The sequence below is a fragment of the Alnus glutinosa genome, chromosome 10, assembly GCF_958979055.1.
Source record: "Alnus glutinosa chromosome 10, dhAlnGlut1.1, whole genome shotgun sequence".
NCBI classification, from domain to species: Eukaryota; Viridiplantae; Streptophyta; class Magnoliopsida; order Fagales; family Betulaceae; genus Alnus; species Alnus glutinosa.
In genome coordinates this window covers 23,891,656-23,911,261 of record NC_084895.1, presented here as the reverse complement: position 1 = coordinate 23,911,261, position 19,606 = coordinate 23,891,656, and the positions used below count along the sequence as shown (strand labels likewise).

At 32.6% G+C, this 19,606-nt stretch overlaps 2 long non-coding RNA genes across 2 annotated transcripts; both read left to right on the top strand.

Moving 5' to 3' along the window:
* The first annotated feature begins 1,645 nt into the window (after positions 1 to 1,645).
* On the top strand, positions 1,646 to 3,113 carry LOC133880345 (uncharacterized). Its single transcript, XR_009902240.1, has 2 exons — positions 1,646 to 2,430; positions 2,902 to 3,113. It is a non-coding gene; the product is annotated as an uncharacterized LOC133880345 (long non-coding RNA).
* An 11,788-nt stretch (positions 3,114 to 14,901) lies between these two features.
* On the top strand, positions 14,902 to 19,323 carry LOC133880434 (uncharacterized). The gene is made up of 3 exons (XR_009902279.1): positions 14,902 to 15,343; positions 18,574 to 18,950; positions 19,102 to 19,323. It is a non-coding gene; the product is annotated as an uncharacterized LOC133880434 (long non-coding RNA).
* Positions 19,324 to 19,606: the final 283 nt, after the last annotated feature.

Genomic DNA, 19,606 nt, shown 5'->3' with positions numbered 1-19,606 from the left:
ATATTTTTTTAACGCCCACATTCAACACCTTCCCTACACCCAATGTGTTTTGGAATTTTTTTTATTATTTGTTTTTTTTTAAAAAAAAAAATAATAATAATAATAAAAAGAATCAAAGAGGAGGCGTAGGGGAGGTGTAGAGGAGTTGAATATATAGGTGTACGTAAAAGAATCACCCCTTCGATCTTATTGCTTTATTTTTCGAATAAGCAGATCGATAACAGTTGGGATACCGAGAAATGATTTATACCTAGCATGTTAAAAATATGTATTTAAGCCAAATCCTTAACTAACAATATGTATTATATAATTGAAAGTTTCAATGTAATATTATATTTAAATTACATATTATTTGATCCAATGATCGATGATGTATTTTCTTTTTCTTTCTTACTAACACAAAATTGATGAAAAATTTTAAAAATAAACAAAAAAACTATGGATTTAACTTTCCATATTACTTTTCATTTGAAATCAATTTTTCACCTTATTTCAAATTCAAGCTTTCGGATTCTTCCAAATTGAGCTTGAAGGGGGTGTTAGAGATTATATTTTCTATATTAATAAAAGGAAATATATTAATATGATATTGTACATCACTTGCCTTTTATATGATTGATGGTAATCAAATCAAATCTGATTTGATTACCATACTTATTTGTATCAATATATAACCCTTTAATTTAAGTTTTATCTTGTAGAAGTAAGTCATAGACTGAACCAAATAAAATATGTTGTCTCTATTTTATTATTTTGTGCACACTTTATCTTTAATTTATTTTACGGTTCTGTTTTCTTTCAATTACAATTACCATCTTCACTCTGCCTTCTCACAGTTTTGAAAATAGATTATCTCTTCAGGGGTGCATGCTTTCATTTAATGTATCGAGACTTTTGCATTGGAACTCTTCACATTTACATATATACCAACACCAATTGAACAATTATGAGATTTAGATGCCTTTTGATAAAATTTACCTATTAATCACATTGTAACTTTTCCGGAAGCTATATTTCTCTCCAGGGGACAGTATTGCTTATATATATATACACACACACACACACACACACACACACAAACAAATTAAGCCACTTAACTTTTATCTCTCTTCCATCAAAAGTTAGCATTTATAAATTGTTCTTCATTTAAATAATACTTTCTAGCGAGCAAGGTTATGTGATATGGCATTTTGGGTTGCTTAAGCATTCAATTAAAAAAAAAAATTATAAAAAAATTCAAAGATTCAAGCATGGGTATCTTTGCAAATTCTATTAAATTCTGACTAACACCTAAATCCTTGCAACTTTGTTTTTTCTTCCCCCCCCCCAAAAAAAAAAAAAAAGAAAAGAGGTGTTTTGAGAATTTTGACAAGAATATTTAACGAAAAATTCTAACGGAGAGTTGAAATTGAAAAAAATGTAAAGATGGATATATACTATACCCTAAATTGACTCTTTTTAAAGTGTAAGTTTCTAATTGCAAAAGTGATGAAAGATCAAGGATTATTAATTAGTGAAGTTTTCTCTTATATTTATTCTCATTCAAAAGCCATATATCTTGGTGTGATCAATCTAAATTATTATGTTTGCTTCAAATGCCCTTTCATAAATGAATAATATATATAATGCCTTCAATTCCATATATATATATATATATATTATTCTAATACGATGTATTTATCATGCTATTAATCAAAGATCATATCATAAAAAAACTATTTTGAAACCCTATGGCCCTAACCAAAAGATATTGCTTAAACTAAAAGCCACATAATAGAAAAAACTGCATGTCCTACTTCCAAAAGTCACAACTATTAAATAATAATTATTTGAATAAAATTATTTTAAGGACCGGCAATTCGATCATAGACTATAAAAGATAAAGGGTTTGAGCCTAATTAATTACCTTCTAATTAATATAAGAAAATTTCTAAAGTAGGAGAAGATCCATGGCTAGGAAATATATTAGAAAATTTATGGTAGTGATGATGGAATTGCTTCTTGTCATCCACTTTGAAGTGCAAGCTAATGACATTGCCCCTATCTCTTTTTATCGTTCTTCAATTCGCATCCCGATTCCTTGTCCTTCTAAACTTGATAATTTAGCTCAGGGATCATACATGTATTTGTCTTAGAAATAGAATCAAAAAATGTGGAGCTTGGCGACAAATACAAATTGAGGGACATGGAAACTTTGAATATGTGATGTGTATTGGTAAGAGTTTTATTCACTGCCTGGAATATATCAAAATTCCTGACGACCCCACTATGGTTTCTATCGTTGAATGCATACATAAATGCCTTGACAACCACAAAGAAAAAAGGCTTCTTGGGGCTTGTTTATTAGAATGTGTTGACGAGCATACCAACGAGTCCTGAGATCTCGATTATATACGCATGCAGTATCCACGACCTCCAGCTTTGGATTTGGTAAGATTTCTTAACTACTCTCTTTGTGATCTCTCTTCGTTAGAAGAATATATGCATACATGCATCTAACGAAATTCTTATCAATCTTCTTATATATCGCAAAAGCAGAATGCATGTTCAGCTTTTGAATTATCTCTAGGTACGTAGCAAAAGATCGAAGGTTCATTATATTTTTTATTTTTTATTATTCACCACAAAAACTCTGTTTCTTCTACGTACGTAAATCATGGACAAGGATCCTCTTTAATTTATTTCATTTGAAATTAAAAGGATCATTGTCAATGAATATTTAGGGAACATTTAAGTTTCACTAAAAGCTGATATTAGTACAACTAAGTACTGTTCTAATTTATTGAGAATTTGAGTAGAAGTTTTAATACTTGTGCTAATGCTCGATCAATATATATATATATATATATATATATATATAAATATAGCCAACAATTCTATTTTTGCATGCTATGGTTTCAGAGTTGATTGGAGGCTTTTCAAGAGAGCTGCAACAGCTAGACTTGCCTGGATTGCCGTTTCAAATATCTCGTTTTAAATCATTTTGAATTAGACTATTTGATACTGTTTGTATATTTGAGTTTTAAGGTCCATTGATTGGATCATTTTGGGGCTACAAGTAATGTAATTTAGGAATTTATCAATATAATATGGGAGGTTTTGTTACTCGGTTACTCTAATTTGCATTATAGCTATAAGTAGATTTTAGAGTTATTTCTAGAGAGTAATATAATTTGTTTATATAAAATATTTATATGTGACTGGCCTGTAACGACCATTCCTTTGCCGACAACTGCGCGCAATTTTACTCGTTACTTTTTCGCTTTATTTTTCTTGGATTTGGTTTACGTGATGTAAAAAGAAAACTACAGCCTATATGTTGTAGTTTTTCCAACTGTTCAAATTTAATTTCACTATATTTTTCTTTCTCTTAAAAACTTCAAACTAAATCTGGACGATTGAAAAAATTATAACACATAAGCGGATAACGGTTGGGATTTGGAAAAATGATTTGTAGCATGTTAATGGAAGCCGGACCAGCAATAAGAAGTTATATTTACCAATTTTTTTTTTTTTTCAAAAGTTGATTTCCAAATTATGTGTCAATTATGGATGAGATCTACTATTTTGATAAAAAAAAAAAAAAAAAAAAAAAAAAAGCGTGTTACTATCTCATGAAATGATGACACATCATTTAAGAAAAAAATTTGAGAAGTAAAGCATTTCTTAATTGTAGATATTAGATACACCCCGCAAATGTTTTCTTTAGGAACAATCAACATGAAATTTATCTATTTTTTCTTCTGTCATTCTTTTGTTCTGCGTCATTCTATTGACGGCCTAGCTTTCACAACGTAGGCTCAAGCCTTAGGCAACTTTGACGGTTGTCTAAGGCTCCCAATAAATTAAGGCTACAAATTAATAATTGTACAATAAAAGCTTTTTCAAAAAACAAAAATTAAAGCTTCCAATAAGTAGGCTCTAATTAAGGCCTCCTATTAATAATTGCACAATAAAGGTTCTTCCAAAAAATTAAAAAATTAAAACTCTAATAGGGTAAAAAGTTAATAACCTCTAATTAAGACTCTCAACTATATATATATGCTGAAGATAATAATTTTACAATATTGGGGCTTTAAAAAATCTGGGAATTTATTGACTTTAGATGTGTAGTTATCCTTTTTTTTTTTTTTTTTTTTTTTTTTTTTTTTTAATACAGTCAAACATATCTTATAATTAACTCAAATTAAGTACAACGCTCAAAAGACACAATATTAAGGATACACAGGAGTATTTCCTCGAGAATGACATATTCCTCATTAAGCAAAAGAGCTTCCTTTAATTTACAAGCCGGTGAGCGGCCGCTTTGTTACCTTCTCGTTTTACATGATGACCCGCCATTTTTGTAGCCATCTTAATGCACCACGTACATGATCAATGAGAGTACCATAAATACCCCAGTTCATGCCATCTCATTTCTTCTAACGTGTACATTCATAAATAATGGACTTTCCATAAAAATTAACAATAAGGCCCCAACCTCATAAATTTAATTAATAATAAGGCTCAACATCATAAATTTTTCAACATATATAAATTTTTCAACATATATAAATTCTAGCGTGCATAACTTTATGCAATATTTTTATTTATTTATTTATTATTATTTATTTTTTTTTCAGTTAGGTAAAGTTGCATTCTCATATTTAAACCATATCAAAACAAGTAGTTGCCAGGTTTCTCTTAACCTTATCTCTGAAGAGAAAACCCTAACCGCCGGTTTTCCCTTCAAATCTTGGTTGGGGGGGGAGGGGGTGTTGCCCCCCAACCCCCTACTCTTTGTTTTTTCCGTCTTGTTTACTTGCTTTCTGTTTATGGTTTTGTTTTCGGCCCGACACTGAGCTGTGGGTTGTTGGATTTCTTCCCTCTAGGTAGCTCTCTGCAAACCCAAGAGGTGAATGTGTTTTCCTATAATCCTTTTGAGGATTTGAAGTTGGTGGGTTTCACTCTACAGTTGGGATGTTCAAAGTTAGGAGCAAAGATCGATTTTCTGTTTCTGGCAAGGCTCAAACTGGTGCGGGGAGCGTGGGGGATGTAGAGAGGTTTTCTCTCTCAGATCTGCACTTTCTGTCTTATTTCAAGGGTCATCAGCAACGTTTGAGGAGGAAGGAATGATAATAGGTTGCACAACCTAGGGTATTTCTTTTCTAGGGCATCGACAGCGTTTTGATGAAGAAGAAGACTGATATTTGGGTGCACAATTGGGTTACTTCTATTCCAGTACGGGAATAGGCTTATTCTTGAGCCAGTTTTGGTGGAGTTTTATTCCAGTATATGGATAAGCTTATTCCAGAGCATTTTTTATTTTTTTTTTTCATTTAGAAGAAGTCTTATACAGATCTACCGGCAACTCCCTACACTCTATGCCAGCCAATGTTATTGAGTTTATGTTTTTGGCTTCTTTAGATTGTGTTCTGTTGTTTAATCTCTGCAGCTTATCATGGTAGACTTTAGATCTAGTGGAACTTTTTGTAAAAGAGAGGTGTTTTTCTGTGTCCTTCTATGAATGCAGCTGCCCTCCAAGTCAAGAACTAGTCACGTACTTTGTTTTTAGGAGTCTTTGTAACCCTAATTACAACTTTTGACCCTTTGGGTCTCAGATTATAATGAAGGTTATTTCCTTGTTACAAAAAATAATAATAATAATAAAAAATTATGCAAAGTGGTAATGTCAATTTCAATTAAATTGAATGGTTCAACATAAATCTAAATTGAATGCCAAGAAGAATATGAAAAATCTTGAATATAAAAATTTAATCAGTAATTTTGTATCCAAAAAATGAGAAGAATGATTTTTAAGTAAAAATAAATAATAAATATTGAAAGAATATTATTTAATTAATATTTAGGCCCTCAGTTTTTTATGAACACTTAATGTACTAATAGAATTACTCGCTTTCAAGGGAGGTGCAAGAGCTAGACTTTCCTAGATAGCCATTTCAAATATCTCTTGTTTGTATATTTGAGTTTTAAGGTATATTGATCAGATCATTTCAGGGCTACAACTGATGGCATTTAGGAATTGAATATAATATTGGAGTCGTTGTTGTAATATAATTGTGTATATGGATAGAAAATAATATAAGTAATGCTATAAATTTTCTTTTTATCCTCTTAAAGTTGATGTGACTTTTAAAATTATCATCAAATCAACATTTAATAATGATTCATTCCAAATTTAATAGTATTTTAAAAGTCACGTCAACTTAGCGAGAGTGATTAGTAATCCCAAATCCAATGTTAATTTGTAATTCACCTAGTGTAAAATAGACATTTTACTGTGCACAACAAAATACTGTGAAAAAGGCATGCGAAAAAAAAAAAAAAAAAAAAAGCCGCAATGAAATTAATCCTTTATTCCTCCTCAAACCACTTAGGTCAGTAAATAATCAAGGACAAAAGAGTCATTTTCTAGGCCAAACAAAAAGTCACCATATAGGGGTCGATCGATAGGCTCTTTAATTTTTATATAGGTTTAAGATTTACTCTTTTTTTTTTTTTTTTTTGAATAAATAGCATGTGCTATTTAACATCTAAATGCTAGAAGGCTACATGGTGAGCAATGAGGGACATACCCCCCACACACTCTTAAATCAGAAGGATCTGACTTAAAAAACAATTACATATGTAGAATCTCAAATTTCACTAAAATTACAATCAGCCCCTAACAAAGAAAATTCTAGTAAAACTTGAGCCACACATAGGCAATTGTACCTAGTAACAAGAGAATGCACAAACACAACTAGCAAAAAATTCAACCCAACACGTCAGAGGATAAACACTGTCTTCGCCGGAGACCGGCGCGTGTACAACACGCGCCTCCCCCGAATCTGCCAACCATCAGATCAGTCCCCCTGTGCCTGGCCACCGCCTTTGCCCGGCGAGAAAAACGCCGGAACGAGACCTCCACTCGCCCGATGAAGAGAAAACTTTACTGGCGCGTGACGATCACCCGCCGGTCACCAATGATCCCGACGACCGGAACAAACAGCAGCGGAACAAGACGACGCCAGTGAACCCATCTGAGCGGTGCGTGTCTCTAGAAAACCGATGGCTAAGTATAGATCTAGCATCCAAAGAATAGACATATTAGGCACTAACGCCCTCCACCGGTGAGACAAAAACGAAAACAGAGAGCACCCGCCGGACGCCTCGGGAAAAACCTCCTGCCAAAGAAGACGAGAAGAAAGAAAAAACCAAACACAAATAAGCACAAAACTCCAGAGCTCGGAGGACTCGGAGAACCCAAACTCCACAGCCTAAACGGCTGGGAGAACAACACCCATCCCCATGGAAAACACCATGGGGGAAACAAAAAGCACCACCGGGGAAGGGAGGCGAATAGGCCTCCCTTCCTAGCAAACAACAGACTTCAAGCTTGGTTCAGACCACTAAAGTTTTCTCCAAAGAATAGACCACTAAAGTGTTGAGTTCGAAAAAAATGACTTACTAATTTAGGTTTAAGATTTACTTATTAATCAGGTTGTAATTTTTTTTTTAACGCTATTATTCTCTCCAAGGGACAGTATATAATATATATATATATATATATATATATACACACACAAAAAGCCACTAAACTTTTCTCTCTCTTCCATGAAAAGTGAGCTTTTAGAAACGGTATGCATGTCTTCCTGCATGTAAATAAAACTTTATTTCTTTACGGAAATGCATGTTATGTGATATGGCATTTTGGGTTGGTTTAGCATTGAATTAATATATTTATTCTCATTCAATGCCATATACCTTGACGTGATCATGTTAATTTATTCTATTTGATTGAAATGTCTTTTCATAATTTGTAAGAATAATCTCATTTTTTAATTATTCAACCATTTTATTTTACCAAGTTCAATGTTGGTCATAAGTCAACATTTATATGTTTCGATGAAACAAAAAGATATATATTACTTGTAACAAGTCGATCCGATCTTCTATAATTTTTTTCCCCCAAACACCAAAATCTTTGTAGTAACTTTCATATTTGTAGTCTTTTCATAAATGAATAATATAATTCCATCATAAAAAAAAAAAAATATATTTCAAAACCTTTTGACTCTAGCCAAAAGATATTGCTTAAACAATTGTCCTACTTTCAAAAGTCACAACTATTAAATAACACTTATTTGAATAAAATTACTTTAAGAACAATCAATTCAAATACTAAATTAACTTTTCAAGGTGTCTAATCATCCGAATGAAAATATAAAAGAATGATAAATGGTTTAGGTCTTGCCTTTTAATTTAAACTTCAAAATAAGAAAATTTCTAAGGTGAGAGATCAAAGAATTACAATGGCAAGTAAATGTTAGAAACATATTGCTTTGATACCACATGTTAGAAATAATTAAATAACAATTATTTCTTTAACCTAACATGCGCAGCGGAAAACAAATAAGACAGGATTCAGGCTTACCTCTAGCCATATTTGCTCAAGCTTTTCCACGATCCATCTGAAGAACAAGAAAAGATTATTTGAGGGATCTTCTAACCTATGCCTATTGCTTGATGGCTGTACTGATGGTGTATACAAGCACTCTATTTATAGGCTAGGTTAGGGACCCTCAAATGTTAAACACCGTATTGTTTCCTTCCATCAAGGAAACAATATTGTTAATTGATTTTTAAAATCAATTAACCGATTCCATATTTACGATAATCTAAATTAATAGAAATAACCATAATACCGATTCCATATTTACGATAATCTAAATTAATAGAAATAATCATAACACCGTATATGTTTATTAAAAAATAATAAACATAGCAAACACCGTAAATGTGATATAAAGGCCACATAAGGGAATAATATCTTACATTCTCCCACTTGGCCTTTATGACACATGACCTTATGGTATTAGGTTCTTTAGTTTGGCCAATCACTTATGGAATCCTCCCACTCAGATAAGAAATGTTTCACACGAATCATGGCGGTAAAACCATTGTAAAATTAGGTCGTCCCTTCCATGTATCACAATGTAAAACACTCCTTACATGAGTACCTTATGGATAATCAAGCTTTATGAATGAACTTCCTATAAGTCATTCGGGTCCAACTTTATTTATCCTCATGGATAAAATAACAAATGTGCACAAAAAATCTTTATTATAATAACTTTATGTCTATAGACCAAAAAGAGACAAACCAAGCGAAAATGAATTAATGAGTCTCATATATTCCGCATGACTTTATTCTTTCTTTACCGGTAAACTTTAAGTCATGGGATCCGCAATCATTAATTCAGTACTTATATGCTCAATAGACCCTTTATGTCTTTTAATGTTATCTCTCGTACTGAGATACTTGATGTCGATTTACTTCTGCTTCTACTCTTTATTCTTATAAAAGAAGATTATAGTAGAATTACCGCAGAGTATCTTTATGGTCTAACTGTAAAATCGACAAGATTGAGACTTTCAACAAATGTCTCAACCATCATGCCTGTGTACTAAATTCATAGCACGCTAGACTTTTAGCTTTCTTGGTAGACGTAGCAACTATAGTCTGCATACTGCATCTCTAGGATATATCCTTCAATAAAAAGATATATACCCTAAAGTGGACTTTCTACTATCTACACAATCAGCAAAACTCAAATCTGAACAACTAACCACCTTCAAATGGAAAGTGTATTCTTAGGTTAAGTTGTACTTCTTGGTTCCTTGCATATACCGCAAGACTTTATTTGCAGCACTTTATTGACTCAATATATTTATTGTCAGTCATATGGTTATGTATAATGCAGACGCTTAAGAAACTTTTCATCTGCCCTTATTCCAATACTTTTTTTTTGGAACATTAATCTGTATTTAATTGGTCCCTCTTAATTGCTACTGAAGGTGCATAATCCTTCATTCTAAATCTTCCCAAAACTTTTTCAATGTAGGCCTTCCGAGACAATGTTAATATTCTTTATGTCTCTGTGAATCTCTATGTCAAAAGACATAAGAGGTTTCACCCAAATCCTTCATTTCAAAGTTTTGTGAACTTTATGTAGCAAACCTAAATCACCACTTGCAAAAATAATATCTACATATAGGACTAGAAAGATTACTGTACTCCCACTGACCTTAAGGTATATATACTAATCAACAAGGTTTTCTATAAACAATAACCTTGTAAAAGGTATATTACCATTGAGAGATCTATCACAGCCCATAAATAGAATTCTTTAATTTGCAAGCTTTCTGACTGTTATTTATAAAACCTTTTGATTGTTTCATGTAAACCTCGTCTTTAAGATTCCCATTCAGAAAAGTCGTTTTCGCATCCACTTGATGTAGCTCTAGATCAAAAATGAGCTACTAATGCTATGATCATCTTGATGAACCATCCTTAGACACTGGAGAGAATGTTTCACGATAATTAATGCCTTCCTTATGAGTAAAACCATTGGCTACAAGTCTAGCTAGATTGTTGAGCAATGGATTTAACTCTTACTTCATGGCACTGAATCTCAATGTGGAGTTTTCTCCACTCATAGCATGTGAAAACAAATTTGGATCATCTTTATGTCCAATGTCAACATCAGACTCTGTGAGATATACAACATGATCACTAAGAATTATTGATCTACTTATTCTATAGGATTTTCTTAATTCTACTTCCTCTGCATTTTGTAATGGGAGAATAGATTTTGAACCTGTTCTGTATGAGTTGGTTGTTCTAGAAGTGATTGTGGCTCAGGATAATCAATCTGATTTTCCCTGAATACAATCAATCATCCTCTATGAGGAGGAGATTTGGCCAACTCTAGTGCTTCATCTAATTCCAATTTATGTGAATGAGCACTCCCACTAGGTTCCGCATCTTCTAGAAATTTTACAATCAACAACTCTAGGCTTACGTGAAGGATAATAAAAACCCCTTAAAGTTTACTAAATAGCTTATAAAAGATCCGCTGGTTGTCCTTGAATCTAATTTCCTTAGGCGAGGATTATAAATCCTCTCTTTAGCAAGGCAACCCCATATGTGTAAATAATTTAAACTAAGCTTCCATCTATTTCATACTTTAAAAGGTGTCTTATGGACAACCTTAGATGGAATACTGTTTAACATATATACAACGGTCTTCAAAGCTTTACTCTATAAGGGTAATAGCAGATTAGTATTACTAATCATTTCCCTATGTGTGTACCTACCTTAATACTCTATGCCTATATTAGATCTTATGATCTTCAAATTGTTTCTCCTCTTCTTCCTTATAGGTATTAAAAACATTCAATACCCCAACTTTAATATTTAGAAGATAGAGATACATAAACTTTATATAGTCATCACTAAAAGAGATAAAAATATCTCTGTCATTTAGGCAATGAATATGGAAATGTTAACACCTTTCAATGTACATGATCTCAAGAATTTTAAAAGACTCTCTTTGGCACCTCTAATGGTCTTGTTGGTATGCTTTCCCTTATGCAGTCCACACAAGTACCAAAGTCAGTAAATTACCGACTTTTATTTTCTGTATAGAGATATATTTCAATCTCCAAAGCCATAACAAGAGCATTTTTAAATTCTCAAAGACTCTACTTTACGTCAACATCACTATGCAGAAATAAACAAATAATTTTGTTTCAAAAATTGGGACGTAGGTCAATTTTAAATAGACTTTAAATAAACCCCAACCAATATTCCACCAAAAATAAGAAAAATTTCAAGTTTAAAATAAAATTGAAATTTTTAATAAGCCAAACTAGAAAATAGATTTCAAAAAGATTATGGAATATAAATCATTTTTGAGGTCAAAATTATAACTGAATTTTAAAATTAACCTATAGATCCCAACAAGCTCAAATTATAAACACGTGTTATCCATTTTTAAAAAGATTCTGCATTTGTGTTGACAATGTGGATTGTTAAACCATAATCAATCCACAATATATTTGATTGAGTCACTAAAAGAGATTCACGACATACTAGATATGGAGATTATCTTTATTTTAAGTCATTTCTTATACTTCATGCAATCTTTCTTTATATGCCCTTAATTTTCCTTATTGCATGAGAAATAGGTATCTTGATTGCCATAATACTTTATTGGCACTTTATTCTCATGCTTTAAGTGTTGGACATGATTGCATTTATTGGTCCTTCCCTTGACATGAGTAATTATGTGAACACTTTATGAATTCTCTCATATCCTTGAACACACATGGTTAGAAGTTTATTTACTAACCATTTATCCTTATGTGTGTTACAAGATAAAATTTTACACTTGGAAGAGAAAATTCAAAAATAAAATGACCAATAATGACTTAAAAAATCTCAATCTTTAGGGACTTAAGCTAAACTACAATATCCTTCATTCCCACAATGGAATTAGAAACACTCAAATGAAAAAGTATATTAATCTTTTTCCAGTCAGAAAAATATTACCATAAAGTATTGAAATATAAAACTACCAAAGTAGAGTATTATGAACAGCTGCAATAACCAAGAAAATAAACACTTTAATGCTATGAATTAACATTATTTTAAATTAGCCAATGCCAATTTAAATAGTAAATTTCAACCTACCTGTGGGCAAAGGTTGCATCACGCATGAAATTTACTCTTTATTAATAAGACTAAGGCAAATTTAAATATTAAAAAATAAAATTCTCCGTACCTGTGGGCAACCGAAAGAAATTTTACTTTTAATACTAAATTTGTTATCTTATTCTAATTAAGTCATAAAAATAAAAACTTCCCTGCGGGGATAAGTAATTAAATTTATGAATTAATTACAAGACAATGTTAACTTTATTTTAAATTAGCCAATGCCAATTTAAATAGTAAATTTCAACCTACCTGTGGGCAAAGGTTGCATTATGCATGAAATTTACTCTTTATCAATAAGACTAATAAATTTAAATATTGAAAAATAAAATTCTCTGTACCTGTGGGCAACCGAGAGAAATTTTACTTTCAATACCAAATTTGTTATCTTATTCTAATTAAGTCATAAAAATAAAAACTTCCCTGTGGGGATAAGTAATTAAATTTATGAATTAATTACAAGACGATGTTAATTTTTCTATATGAAGTTCACGTGTACGATCTTTATGCAATTATTATAAAATCGAGATGCTGTGGCTCTCCCAAAATCATAATAATCACTCTGCAGTTTATGAACATCTAATAAAATTTTTTATGATGTTCTTATGTGTAATCCTGATGTAATTATCATTAAAAACCGGGATGCTGTGGCTCCCTAAAATCATAATGATAATTACGTGTGTGTAATCTTGATGCAATTGTCATTCAAAATTGGGATGCTGTGGCTCTCCCAAAATTATCATGATAATTGCTACTTCATTAACATCTAACAACTTTATAGATGCCCCCTTAATAGCCCCAGGAATATAACAAACTAATACTTAAATGGGGTAAATAGCATTTTTCAAGGTGCAAGCAGATGAGCTCCCAGGAAAGTGAGGGGGGTCACACCGGACACACTTAAATCCCAAGACTTTCCTTGCCAGAACTTTCCCCGACATTGCATTCTTAGATATTACTGTAAACACACCAGTATATATGGTATTGTTAATTATTCTTAGGTCTAGGCATCAAGCAATTTATATTTAAACAATATAAATTCAACAATTAAAAATATATTCCTCAATTCATGTATTAAATAAACAATAATTTTAATACACAGTACTGTAAATAATAAAGGGAATAAAACCTTAATGTGAAAGCATAAAACCAGGCTTAACTCAATGGTTTGAAGCTTGTCACTTTATGGACATGAAGGTCCCAAGTTCGAACCCTATATGAGCCAAATCTTTTATTTTATTTAAATGCTACTGTAATGGGCTAGTATATTGGGTTGCGCTTCTGGGTCACAAGACTCCAAATGGGCTACTATATTTGGGCAATTGGGTCAACCCACTTAATCGGGTCAGGCCTCTGGGTCTATGTATAGTGCTGGCCCAAACTAGGTCAGCCCACTTAAATGGCCCAAAACTGTATGGGTTTTAAAAAACCCTACCCGAAAAATATATCCAACCCAAAAACTTTAATGGGTCGAAACCCTACCCAATCACCAACCAACCCAACCCGTAATGTTCCAGATGGGTTGAAAACCCTAAAAATGGAACCCTAGCCGCCACCCCTTTATGAAAATACCCATATCAAGATTACAACAACTCAAAATTAGGCAGTATATCACAATACACAGAATAGTGATAAAACAAAAAGTAGTTATATCAAATTTATGGGTTTTCACAAACAGTACGTGAACAACAAATATTCACAAAATAATCGCTAATACGTTTCTATCATGTCACAAAAGACGAAATATTGCTCAAACAAAGTGAACAATACCAAATAGAATATACTTGATTCAATATTGATAACCAATAAAAAATACTTGATTCAATATTGATAACGCATAATAAAATTATACGCTAAGCAAAATAGCACAGAGGATGGCTCTGATACCACATGTTAGAAACATATTGCTTTGATACCACATGTTAGAAATAATTAAATAACAATTATTTCTTTAACCTAACATGCGCAGCGGAAAACAAATAAGACAGGATTCAGGCTTACCTCTAGCCATATTTGCTCAAGCTTTTCCACGATCCATCTGAAGAACAAGAAAAGATTATTTGAGGGATCTTCTAACCTATGCCTATTGCTTGATGGCTGTACTGATGGTGTACACAGGCACTCTATTTATAGGCTAGGTTAGGGACCCTCAAATGGTAAACACCGTATTGTTTCCTTCCATCAAGGAAACAATATTGTTAATTGATTTTTAAAATCAATTAACCGATTCCATATTTACGGTAATCTAAATTAATAGAAATAATCATAATACCGTATATGTTTATTAAAAAATAATAAACATAGCAAACACCGTAAATGTGATATAAAGGCCACATAAGAGAATAATATCTTACAGTAAATGTATTAGAAAAATTATGGTAGCAATGATGGAATTGCTTATCATCATTCACTTTGAAGTGCAAGCTAAAAATGTAATCCCTAGCTCTTTTTGTCTTTCAGTTCGCACCCCTCTTCCTTGTAATTCTAAACTTGATCAATTCCGAGGACCATTCATTATATGTATTACAAATAGAATTAAAAAATGTGGAGCTTGGCTAAAAGTTAAAGATGCGAAAGAACGAGAGTTTGCATTTGAGTCGTGTATTGGTCTGATTTTTGGTCTCTGCCACAAGCATATCAAAGAAATTGACGACCCAATCGTCCCTATCATTGAAGGGTGCGTAGAAGATTGCCTTGACAACCACAAAGAATTAAGTCCTCGTGTTGCTTGTATATTATTGCGATGTTTTTTACGCCATATCAACAAGTCGTATCCAAGACCTCCACCTTAATTTAGATTTGGTAAAGACCTCTTAACTACTTAATTTCTCTGCGATCTCTTTTCATTGGAAGAATGCATATATACATACATGCATCAACGACATATCCTTATGCAATAAATTCTTATCAATCTTTTTATATATTGCAAAAGAAGACTGCACTTTAGCTTTTGGATTATTTCTAGGAAGCAAAAGAAGGTTCATTATGAATTTTTTATTTTTGTTTCCCACAATAACGTACGTTCCTTTCTTCTGCATGAAGGATAACGTGCACTAAAAGCTAATTATATTAGTAAAAACTTTCTAATTTATAGAGCATTTAAGTAGAAATTTCAATACAAATAACTCTTATCATTATCATGTAGGTACATGTATAGCCACCGATTGTCACGTTTTTTTTTACTTAATTACCATAAAAAAAGATTTTTATAATTTTTCCATTAATCGAGTTTTCTACAATAAATATGTCTAGAAAACCAATGATGGAGTCGGTATTACGTACATCACCAGTAACGTTCCAGCTCAACTATCAACAGTTGAATAAGTTAGCGTGCCTTGTCAGCAAGATTTCGGATTACCATCAACAAGCCATCAAGTTCACATTTGTAAAGCAGTATGAAATCTGTTGCTGATGGGATCGGAGTCTTATGTTGTCCAAAGTTTCTTTTAGTCTTTATAGGGCTCGGTGCACGCTTCGAAGGAGATTTGAATTTTAAAATTTTGAATCTCGCGAAAACCAAAGCGCCCGTTTGGCTGTTGCCGCCATGTGGCGCAAGGAAAACCACTCGAATAACGTGTATGGTGTACCAGGTGATGCATTAATGTCATATCATTACAATGGCTATTAAAGTTTTACAAGACTCAGAACGCAAACTTGTAAGGTTAGAGTTTGGCATCAATGGGTTCGGATCATAGACAGATTTATAACACAATTAATAAACGGGTCAACTTGCTTGACCTACCGGCTAACCAGTCTGACCCATATCTTTTTTTCTCTTTTTTTTTTTAAAAAAAAAAAATATAATGAAAGATTAAAATTCAAAACTCTAAAAGCTAGATAAAGAAGAGTAGAACTTAGAAGCCTCTCGGACTCTTCATTTTTCTTCACTTCAATCTCTTTTTTTCCTTCCTGTTTTCTTGCCTGTATTTCTTTTTCTTTTTCTTTTTTTCTTTTTTTTTCCTCATTCTTTTATATTTGGGTCAAACAAGTTGTGTCGTGTCAACCCATTATTTGGGTAGATTGTGTTAGAGTCGAAGGGTCTGATCCTTTTAAATAAACGGGTTGTATCAAGGTTGATTCTTAACAGGTTGGTGGGTCAAACAGATTGATCCAAACCCGACACGTGAACCCGTTTTGCCAGTCCTAATTCCATTGCCCTAAAAAATTAAAATGAACTAGCTAGCGACCCATCATTAAGGTTGCCCACCAGTTGTACTTAAGAATCGAGCCCACTTGTAAAGCATGTTTCACGTGTCATTGCCATCTCTCATCATCCCTCGCCAAGTAGCCTCGAGGGAGCCGTCTGAGTAACGCTTAATTACAGTTCGACACATTTTCCTATGTGAATATACCACCTTCCATATCAAACTATTGACCTCCGATCATTACCATATTAAACCATATTCGAAGGTATGCACACATTTCCCTTCTCACTTTCTTTTCTATTTGATTCTCTCAAATACCCTACTTACTTAAGTATCAGAGTTTCCTATGCCAGCACCACCAAGGAGTCACCCATGTATGTTTCTTGTCTCTGCAAGTCTTCTTTCCTGAGCTACCAATGTGCGGTCAACTATATATATATATACGAACAATGATCAAGTTGAAATGTTCTATTTCCTTTAAATATCTCTTTATAATTCTTAGAACTCCATTTCTTCTGTAATTTCTCTCTTATAAACCCGATCTTTTGAGTAGTAACTTCCAAATATACTACTTACAAAAAAAAAATAAATCAATATATTGACTTTTCATAAATCAATAGTATAATAATTTGGATTCTATATATCCTTACACAACGTGGTTATCACTCTTTTCAAACCAATCTTTTCTTTCAAAACCTTTTAAATGGGTGCGTTAATATAACATATTGTGACCATTGGATCATCCCTCACGTCATCACTTGTTGATTGGAAACTAAATGAATTATTACGAGTATATATACTTTATATTTGCTAAAAATCAAAGGTATAACGTCAAAGCTTTTTGCAACCAGCTTAATTGTGACACTTCATTGAAAGATTTCGTAGCTCAAGAAGCCACCACTATTAAATAACACTTATTTGAATAAATTAATTTTAATAATAAATCAATTCATATATTAGATTGTCGCGATTGCAAGTACTGTACGTACGTGACTAACTATTCAATTGTATATATATAGAGGATTAAAGGGTTTAAGCGTTAATTTTCATTCTGAATTTGCTTCAAAATATAAAAGAAAGTCTCTAAAGAGGGGGGAAATCGATGGCTAAGAAATGTATTAGAAAACTTATATTAGTGTTAATGGAGTCGTTGCTTATTATCCCAATTCTTGTTCAAGTTCTTCATGCTAATGACCTTGCCCCTACCTCTTTCGGTCCATCTTCGCTCCCAATTCTCCTTCCTCAGTTTTCCGAACTTGATAATATTGTTTTGGGACCGTTGGGTAAATGCCTTAAAACTCGAACTAAGGATTGTAAGAAAAGAAGCGCTGAACTTGGCGACCGGAACTATGAACGGTGTGTCGAGAAGAGCTATATAGACTGCATGGATGACGTCGAAGAACATGAGGACCCAATTTATCCTATGATGAAGAAGTGCGTAGGTGATTGCGTGAGAGCAAACAAAGGACAAGATCTTCTCAAGTGTTTTGATGAATGCTATAACGTGCATATCAAAAATCCCTCAGAGCATATCAAGAACGACCCAGAGCGTATGAAAGATGTCCCAGAGAATCTGAAAAATCTTCTAGAGAAGTTTCAGAAGTTTAGAAGGCATCCATGAGTTCCAGCTTTAGGTTCCTAACTACTCTCTCTCTCTCTCTCTCTCTCTCTAAAATAATACTTTTCAATTTTTACCTTGTTTATATGGTAAAGATAAAGGGCTTATTTATGAATTATTTATTTTAATTTCATTCACCATAAAAATCATTTTGCATCTAGAGTTCTATATATTTTGCAAGATATGTATGTGTTTGGTGTCATTCTTTTGCACATTTTTTTTTTGTAAATCCATCATTAAATATGTGGAACTCATATATGATCTTACAGATTCAATGGTGAATTTGCACATATATATATATTTTGTACGGAAATGGACAAGAGATTACTTTGACATCATTGAGGAGATTAAATGCAAGATGTAGTTTATATTCTTTATTTCTTGATGATGAGGAACCCCTCCAAGGCAAGGTCACTTCGTGTATTCACGTCTGTCAGGTAAACCTCGGACTTATACGTGTAAAACGCCCCTCCCACATGGATCGAGTAATACTCTAACTTAGACAGCAGGCTGGCCCTAAAGAATTGTTTCCACCGAAGAGGATTCGAACCTTAGATCTCATGGAACTACCATAAACACCAATGTCCTTACCTCTTGAGCCAACCCCACGGGGTTAGTTTATATTCTTTATGACAACTTGTTGGAGGTAATTGGAGAAGGGACTAAGTAGATTCCGAGTAATACTATTTAGTATAATTAAATTTTAGTGCTGCCCCCCTCATCTTAAATCCTGATTTCATCTTGGGTTGGGTGTATTACTTACTGAGTTCTCACTCACTTTTGTTTTTCCCTTTCAGAATATTTTGGACCAAATTAAATGGATTAAGCGGCCGAGATGCATGATAATTTTGATCAAGGGGGAGTCAAGTCAATTAATTAAGTCTATGTTATTACAGTGTTTTTTAATAAGTGTCTTCGTGCACATGCAAGGGGAAAATGTATGGCACTATTTTTAATGTTCTTTCACTTAAACGTTATGTTGACCTTATAAGAGGTTAAATTTGTCTTAATTAGTTACGTGTTTGGGTCTTCTTGCAATTTCTTTGCGCTTAGAGCATTCTAAGTAGCCTTATCAAATTTTACTAACTAAAATAATTAAAAGTCATTTTTCTCTATTTTAGTCATCCACTTTTTTAAGGTACTCCTAGCAGCCTCACCATTTTAGCTATCCACTATCACTATTTCAATTAATTTTTTTTTCAAAATGAAGGTTGTGTGTGAAGTATGAGAGAGAAATAAAAAAAAAATTAAAAAAAGGTAGAGAGATAAAGTTTTAATAGTTTTTTATAAGTTTGGTGAGTG